The following is an 8761-nucleotide window of genomic DNA, read 5'->3' as shown; positions in this document are numbered from 1 at the left end:
CTAATAAACTATTTAAAGGTTCCTGGTTTTGCATTTTTATCTCCCCTGCCTGCCTCTACCTTCCTTCCCGTACATTTCTCTTAGTTCAGGGGTGAGCTCCTATTCCTCCTTCAAGACCCATCATAAGCATCTTTTCTCTCATTTTTCTTTCTTAAGATTCCTCTTCATCATACATTCTGATTTCTTGACAGCAACCTCATGCGAGACCCTGAGCCACCTCTACTCAGCTAACCAGCTCCTAAATTTCTGACCCACAGAAATGACAAAATTAAAAAAAATATTTTCTGTTTTAAGCCACCAAGTCTGGGGATTCTGTTACAGAGCAACAGATGACTAATTCAAATAGTTTAGCTACAGAGGTCAACATGAATGAAGTTCTAGATCCAAGTTCCAAGTTTAGGGGCTCAGTCTCTAACTCAAGCTCTTGCTTTTGAATGATGTCTATGAATTGTTTTATTTCTGCACTTTGATTTGGAAACACAGTAAAAATGATTGTGTTTAAAAAATGTGTTTGAGTTGCCTGGGTAGTTCAGTCAGTTACGTGTCCAACAGATTTCAGCTCAGGTCATGATCTCAAAGTTGTGAGATCCAGGACCTCGTGGTGGGGGGGGCTAGTGCTGAGTGTGGAGCCTGCTGATGATTCTCTCTCTCCTTCTCCCTCTGATCCTCCCTTCTCTAAAAATGCGTTTGGGTGAATTAGCTGCTCGATATTCATACAGTAATACACAAAGGAAGAGTTCAAAGTTCTATTATTATTTAATGTGGCTTTAAAGATTCAGAATGGAAACTGAGGGACCCACCAAAACACATTTTCCTTTACATTCCAATTTCTATCTTTCAAAGAATCAAAGTCTACAGAATACGAACAGAGAATCTAATTCCAATTTTCTAGATAATCAGTTAGGAATGTAATTTTGATTTCATAAAGAAAATTCTCCACTATAAAGGAAAGTTCTAAACTTAAACAGTTTATTTATTTTAAAATTTAGTGTGTAGGAACAATCATCATCAAAATGAGAATAGATAAATAAATGGAATACTCATGTATTGGGATGGTATTCAGCAATAGAAAAGGTCACAACGTGGAATAATCTCAAAAACATGTTGAATAAAAGAAATAAGACACAAAAATATACATTCTCTCGGATTCCACTTGCATGAAGTTCAGCAACATGAAAACTAGGCTATAGTGATAGAAACCGAGAGCCGGGATGCCTGGGTGGCTCAGTGGTTGAGCACCTGCCTTGGGCTCAGGTTGTGATCCCAGGCTCTTGGGATAAGGGTCCCAGGATCAAGAATGGAATCAGGCTCCCCAAAGGAAGTCTGCTTCTCCCTCCCTCCCGGAGGGAGAAGGCAGATGTCTCTGCCTCTGTGTGTGTGTGTGTGTGTGTGTGTGTGTGTGTGTGTGTGTATCTCATGAATAATAAATAAAATCTTAAAAAAGAAAAAGAGCAGTTCTTATAGGGGTAAAGTTGACTAATAGAAGGAACAGGAGAATTTTCTGGGAGCAATGGAAACATTCTTTACTTGATTTGGGTGACAACCACATAGGAGTATATAGTTATCAAAACCCGTGATTTAGGATTTACCTATATTCATTTCACTTTATGTAAATTTTAGCTCATTCTAAAAAAGACAGCATTTAAAAATATTGCCTAATATCAAAACTGAATTATGTTTCCCCACTAGAAAGATAACTTCTGCTTTAGAAGGTGTAAACAGGGGATTCGGGACACCAAATTGAAAGAGCCTCCACATCACACAAGTGAAACTAAGCAAATATTTCCAAATATTTCAGAAAGCTACCTTTGAGGAAAATAAACCCCAAGCCTCCAGAGCCATGATAAATACACACTGATTCTTACCACAAGCCCATTCCTCTCTCGAGCTGGACTTGGGTAGAAAAGCATGCAATTCTCACTTCTGAGCCTGCCCTGCTCAGCACACACAGGCAGGGGACCCTCCGCACAGCAGGAAGGCCCAGGGAGCAGGGCTCAGCAAAGGAGTCCAGGCCCTGGCCGGCTGCCCCGAGCGTGACTCAGCGTCCAGGAATCGCACACGTGCAGAGGAGGACGGGTGCTGGCACAGAAAGGAGACTAAAAGGGAAAAACACACTGACAAATCCTTCACAGTTGTGAACTGCGACTGCAGAGGGACACATGGGAGCCGCCGTTGGAACAGAAAAGGGAGCATTTGACACACTTAGCCCAGACCGGAGAAGCCCAGCGGCCTGCACCTGACATCAGGGAGAGCAGTTAGGAGCCAGGGCACTGTGCTCGCACCTAGAAAGACAAGGCAGAAAAGGCACAAACTATAGGCTCAGTGAGGCAGAAGGCATCGTTGCGGGGGTAGGAGGTTGGGACAATTTTGTATAGAATTCGAGCTTCTACCAATTAAATACAGACCAGGTTCTTCACCAGGTCTCCTGGGATTCCCTTTGGCCTTGCTGCTCAACACCCTTTACGATTCACACTTACCTCGGGAACATGGTTTGTAGGGTCTTTTTTTTTTTGCCCAACACGCATATCCCAAATGCCCCTTAATTTCTTAGGGAAATACAGCTCTACCTGCAGCCCCTCACCTCCAGTGCTGTCAGTGTTTCCCTAAATGGTGGTAGCTTGGATGCCCTGGCTTTGTGAAGTCTCTCCTAACCAACGCCCCTAATCTGGGTTAGGTGCCTTTCTCTGGGCGCCCTAGTACCAAGTACCTTGGACTATGGTAAAGTATATTGTATCTGTATATACAGATACAGTATATTTTACATAAATATATATATGTATTGCATAAATATATACTTTACATAAATATATACAGATAAAGTATATCTGTATATTGTGGCTGCCTGTTGATTTTCTTTTTAACTGTGAAATATCTCAAACTATAGAAAAACTTAAAGTGATACTTTGTTACCAATTAAAACCTTGTTACAATTAACACCTCGTTCATTACACATATTTTAAAATGAAATAAAATGTTAGACACAGAATAGTACTGCCATTGTGATTCCCTGCTTATATATCTTAGTTATTTGTGTTTTTAATCAAAAACAATATATAGGGCAGCCCCGGTGGCTCAGCGGTTTAGCGCCGTCTACAGCCCAGGGCGTGATCCTGGAGACCCGGGATCGAGTCCCACGTCAGGCTCCCTGCATGGAGCCTGCTTCTCCCTCTGCCTCTCTCTCTCTCCTCTCTGTGTATTCTCATGAATAAATAAATAAAATCTTAAAAAAAAAAACAATATATAGCATTACTCGTATTTCTTGGTATGTTTCAAATTTAATACATGTACTCCAACAATTCTTTCACTGTACCTTATGTTTTGGTATCATAGTCATGAAGGAATTAAGACATCAAAAAACAAATCATAAAAGACAAACTAACCTGGGCATGTGGGTGGCTCACTCAGTTAAGCCTCTGGCATCAGAGCAGGCCATGATCCCAGGGTCCTGGGATGGAGCCCCACCATGTGCTTCCCTCTGAGATGGGGAAGCCTGCTTCTCACTCCCCTTCTGCTTGCTGCTCCCCCTGCTTGTGCACACTCTCTCTTTCTGTATCAAATAAATAAATAAAATCTTAAAAAAAAAGAAAAACTAACCCATTTGATTGCATTAAAATTAAAAACTGAATGACAATTATACAAATGAAGTTAAAATATAAGCTGTTAAGTATAACTACTTTTAAAAATATTCTTTCAAAGACATTCATGTTCATAATTCTATAAGTCAAGTTTTTTAATATGTTTAAAATTTAAGTCTCTCCCCTTACTTGCTCCTACTATTAAGTTCCATTTTTCAAAAGTAGATTTTTTCAACTCTTTTAACTATTTTTTTTCTAGAATTAGTCTCCATGTTTTTAAACATGTGCTTTTTTATAGGACCTATTGACTCCATAGCATTGAAGACAATGATTTATGAACTTTCTTCACACACTCTCTCTCTTGCTCACTCTTTCTCCACTAGTACAATAGATAGAACTTCTAGGCAGAGCAATATTTAGTGCTTACATTAGCACAATTATGTAAATATAATTCATTGAAGAGCCATGTTAATGTCCCAATTTCGCTTTCTTTCATCTGTAGCTTTTTGTTTTCCCTATTGTTTCCACTACCCTCATTGGTATCATTGCCTGTGTGCCTTTAATTATCTTTAAATTCCTCCCAAAAGAGGAATTTCTTTAATATTTAATACATGCAAATTCACCAGAAAATACAGACACACACGTATGTTAAGTCTGAATGTATGTGTTTTCCCCTGGATGTATTTTATAGGCAACCTTTCTATTTTTTAAAAGATTTTATTTATTTATTCATGAGAGACACAGAGAGAGGCAGAGACATAGGCAAAGGGAGAAGCAGGCTCCCTGCAGGGAGCCTGATGCGGGACTCAATCCAGGATCCTGGGATCACAATCTGAGCCAAAGACAAACACTCACACTGAGCCACCCAGGCACCCCTCCAGACAACCCTTCCAAAGCAAGCTTTCCATCCTGTCTGGTCCAGTTGTTCTATATCTGCTGCCAGCCCCCTGCCTGAGACTTCTCCTCACTGTTACCCTAGATGTAGGATAACCTAACTCATCCTAATTTCCCAGAGACTGGCCCAGTTTTAAAGCTGAAAATCCCACATCTCGCACACCCCTTCCTCAGGTCTAGACAAATTGGAACAATTGGTCAACCTACCTGGACATCCCTTTGCCTCATTCCTGGTTCAGGTCTTGTTTCCTGGATCCTGTATCTTCTTCTTGGTTTCTTTCCTTGTTTTGTGGAACACATTCTCCAGTATTTTCCTGAAAAGGAGATAATATTGTTTTTCTTTTGTCTTTAAATTCAATTTAAGTAATATATACTGCATTATTAAGTACAGCGGTAGAATTTAGTGATTCATGAGTTGCACGTATCACCCAGTGCTCGTAACACCACATGCCCTCCTTAATGCCCATCACTCAGTTACCCCATCCCTCCACCCCCTTCCCCTCCAGCAATCCTCAGTTTGTTTCCTGTAATTAAGACTCTCTTATGGTTTTTCTCCTTCTATTTACATCTTATTTTCCTCCCCTTCTCTTATGTTCATCCGTTTTGTTTCTCAAATACCACATATAAGTGAAATCATATGGTATTTGTCTTTCTCTGACTTACTTTGTTTAGCATAACACTCTCTAGTTCTATCCACATCATCTCAAATGGCAAGATTTCATTATTCTTGATGGCTGAGTAATATTCCATTGTATATATATATATATATATATATACCATATCTTCTTTGTCTATTCATCCATCGATGGACATCTGGACTCTTTCCATATTTTAGCTATTGCAGACATTGCTGTTGTAAAGGTTGGGTGCATGTGCCCCTTGAAATCACTATGTTTGTATCCTTTGGATAAAGACCTAGTAGTGCAATTAATTGCTGGATCATCAGGTAGTTCTATATTTAACTTTTTATATATATATATTTAACTTTTTGATAAACCTCCACACTGTTTTCCAGAGCTGCTGCACCTGTTTGCTTTCCCACCAATAGCATAAAAGGGTTCCCCTTCCTCTGCATCCTCGCCAATACCTATTGTTTCTCCTATGTTGTTAATTTTAGCCATTCTGACTGGTGTGAGGTGGTGTCTCATTGTGGTTTTGACTTGTATTTCCCTGATGCCCAGTGATGTGGAGCATTTTTTCATGTGTCTGTTGGCCATTTGTATGTCTTCTTTGGAGAGATATCTGTTCATGCCTTCTACCCATTTCCTGACTAGATTTTTTTTGTTTGTTTTTTGGGTGCTGAGTTTGACAAATTCTTTAAAGATTTTGATTCTTAGCACTTTATCAGATAAGTCATTTACAAATATCTTAAGGAGGTAAAAAGTCTTAAAACATGCCTGAATAAAATGTCTTTATTCTGTCTTCACACTTGTTAGAAAATTTGGCAGAACAGAAATCAAGATCTAGAATAATTTTCCATCTGAATTTCGAAAGGATTACTCCACTGACTTCTAGCTTTTCATGGGGTAGGTGAAAAATCTGGTGCTTTTCTGATTCTGGATCTTTTGTATGTTTTTAATCCCCAAGAATTTGTAGGATCTTTTCTTTATCTCCAAAGTTCTGGAATGTTGCAATAGCATGCTTCAGTGTGAGTTATGTCATGGCACGCATTATGTAGGGCATAAGGGAGCTCTGTCAGGCTACAAACTCATACCATCTATTCAGGGAATCTTCTTCATTATTTCTTCAAAAGTACCCTACCCCATCTTTTGTATTCGCTCTCTCTAGAATTCCTGTTTATTAGAGTGTTGGGCCTCCTGATCGCCAATCTTTTCCTTTTCCCTTCCATTTTCCATTTCTTTATTTTTGATTGATTTTCTGGAAGATTGTCTCTTCCAGAAATGTATCTCCCAAACTTTCTTCCAAAATTTTCTATTTAAATTCAAAGGGCAATTTTTGTTTTCTGAAGTTTCATTCTAGAGCCCTTCTCATTTTGTCCAGATGCGATATCTCTTTCTACCACATGTGGATATGAACTATAAAGTTTGTTTTTAAAGTTTTCTTCTGCTCCATACATAATCTCTATTTTCTTCACATGTTAGCTTGATTTGATTCTATTGGTCGTGGCATAGGCTTTCCTTAATTGCCTGGTAATCCTTGGCTGTCTGCTCACAACTAAAACTAAAGAAAGAAAATAACCTGATTGGAATAGGCAGGTACACATCCCTGTAGGGTGCTCTGGCTAGGTTGTTTTATTGTTTTTGTTTGTGTCATTTTTTGTTTGTTTGTTTGTTTAGTTAGCCTCCCCTAGTGGACTCAACCACTTTCTCACCTGGAAAGTAGAAATTTGGCTGAAAATTCATTTCTCTTACAGACCTGCAACTAGCCCTCCCACTGTCAACACCATCTGTACCCCTATTCTGGTATTTCTAAATCTTTCTGAGCTCCTGTAGTTCAATCAGCCTTCTCAGCTTTCCTGAGTTTTAATTGTTAATTCAGTTTTGCCACTAGTTCATCTGCTTTCTAGTTTCCAACATTCCATTGCTGCCATATCCTCTACTTATAAGTATCTCTCTCTCTCTCTCTCTCTCTTTGCCTTTATAGGTTTGTGCCAAACAAACAAACAACAGAAAACCCCATACTGTTACATTTATAAAATTTGAGGTGGGAGGATGAGTAAATGTGTGTTTACTCTGCCGTATTTCACCAGAAATCTTGAAACTGTCTCTTTCTTGTCTGTGTGTGTCTCCCGTTGGCTCTGGAGGCAGTTGAACTGAGGACTGTATCTCATTCATCATTACAGTCTAGTGTCCAGCATTTTGCCTGGCATACGTTAGGAGCTCAATAATTAAGGGTTTATTGAATGAATGTAGTACAATCATTTTTTTTTTAAATAGTAACCAATGCTGTGCTTTGCTTTTCTCACCAGTATTTCATTGTCCCCTTTCCAGCTAGGTTAATCTGTTATCATTGCTCCAGGGAATACATGGGACAACAGAGAGCAAACTATTGCTGGATTTTGAGTTCCAAAAATGTAAGTGTTTAGGAAAATTGAAAGGATGCATAGTAAAAACAAAATATTGGGGAAAAGCATTGTGAATCATCCCTCTACCTTTGCCTTGAAATTGGGAGACTGATCCAAAAGAGTCAGAACTTAACTCCAGGGAGGCAGAAAGCCCTATAGGGAAAAAACAAACAAACAAACAGGTACAGTGTCTAGACAGCTAGGACAATCTCATTCCACTAGACTGGCTCAGGAGCACCAGAGAGTTTCTCGCATATTCAAGAATGAAAAAAAAAAAAGGTAAATGGAGAAACACAGCAGATCTAAAGGGGCCTTATAAATAAGAGTGATGGTTAAGAAATGCCAGGCTGGACTACTGAATGGGGAGACTGGATTATTCTTATGTCCCTGGATACATCCTGGACAGATGACATTAAGCATTAGATCCCTCCCAACCCTGATGCTTTGGTACTACATAAGTCCCTTCTTACTTAAACACAATCTTAGGGAAATCCACAAATTAACCAAGACTAAGTTTCTGCCACCCAAGTAAAATGGAAGCCCAAGACGGAAATTAAGTTGACTTACAAAAAAATAAAATCATATTTTCATAGTATCTCTACTGGTTAGTTGAAATTCATATACTAAATACTAAACAAATATGGTGATTATGATCACCAGATTATTAATTTGAAAATTCATTTGAAAATTCACAAGTCTTTACACATGAGATGTTCAAATATGTTAAGGTAACAACATGCTAAACTAAATTAATTAAAGTACAGATTTACTTGCAAATGACGAATCATCCATAAAATCAGCCATGTGGTTTATAGAATAGGTAAATTGCTTGGCTAAACTGTTTATATTGTTGTTAATCTTCATGGAATAACTAAGGAATACAAAAACATCTATCATGAACATATGTTAGGACTGCCACCTTCAACCAAGATGAAGGCCAGCGCTCTCTCCGTGGATGTTTACAAAAGCTGCATAAAGTACACAAAACATCTGTGTTTTGTGCCTGAAGGCGAGAGGAACTTCTGGGGAAACTCATCCTTGAACAACAAGATTATGGAGAAGAAAGAAACTTAGGAGACTTGGCATTCTGCAACTGATTTTTTCCTCTGGTAAGATAGCATTTGCCTACTCTGAGCACTGGGCAAGAAGCCAAAAGCCAGGCTGTGGATGTGGGCAGGAGGTCACCAAGAGGCCAAGAAGGCAGCAGAATTTTTGGCAGTTTTGGGAACTGGAGAGAAAAGTTGGATTCTTAGGAGTCTGGGTTGCC

At 39.0% G+C, this 8761-nt stretch overlaps 1 long non-coding RNA gene across 1 annotated transcript; it reads right to left on the bottom strand.

Moving 5' to 3' along the window:
- Window positions 1-737: 737 nt before the first annotated feature.
- On the bottom strand, window positions 738-7649 carry LOC118351529 (uncharacterized). The gene is made up of 4 exons (XR_004807094.2): window positions 7582-7649; window positions 4677-4783; window positions 3381-3547; window positions 738-2282 (listed from the first exon to the last, which is right to left on the bottom strand). It is a non-coding gene; the product is annotated as an uncharacterized LOC118351529 (long non-coding RNA).
- Between the last annotated feature and the right edge of the window lie 1112 nt (window positions 7650-8761).

This window comes from Canis lupus, chromosome 19 (genome assembly GCF_003254725.2).
Source record: "Canis lupus dingo isolate Sandy chromosome 19, ASM325472v2, whole genome shotgun sequence".
Lineage (NCBI taxonomy): Eukaryota > Metazoa > Chordata > Mammalia > Carnivora > Canidae > Canis > Canis lupus.
This window is presented reverse-complemented; position numbering and strand designations above follow the sequence as displayed.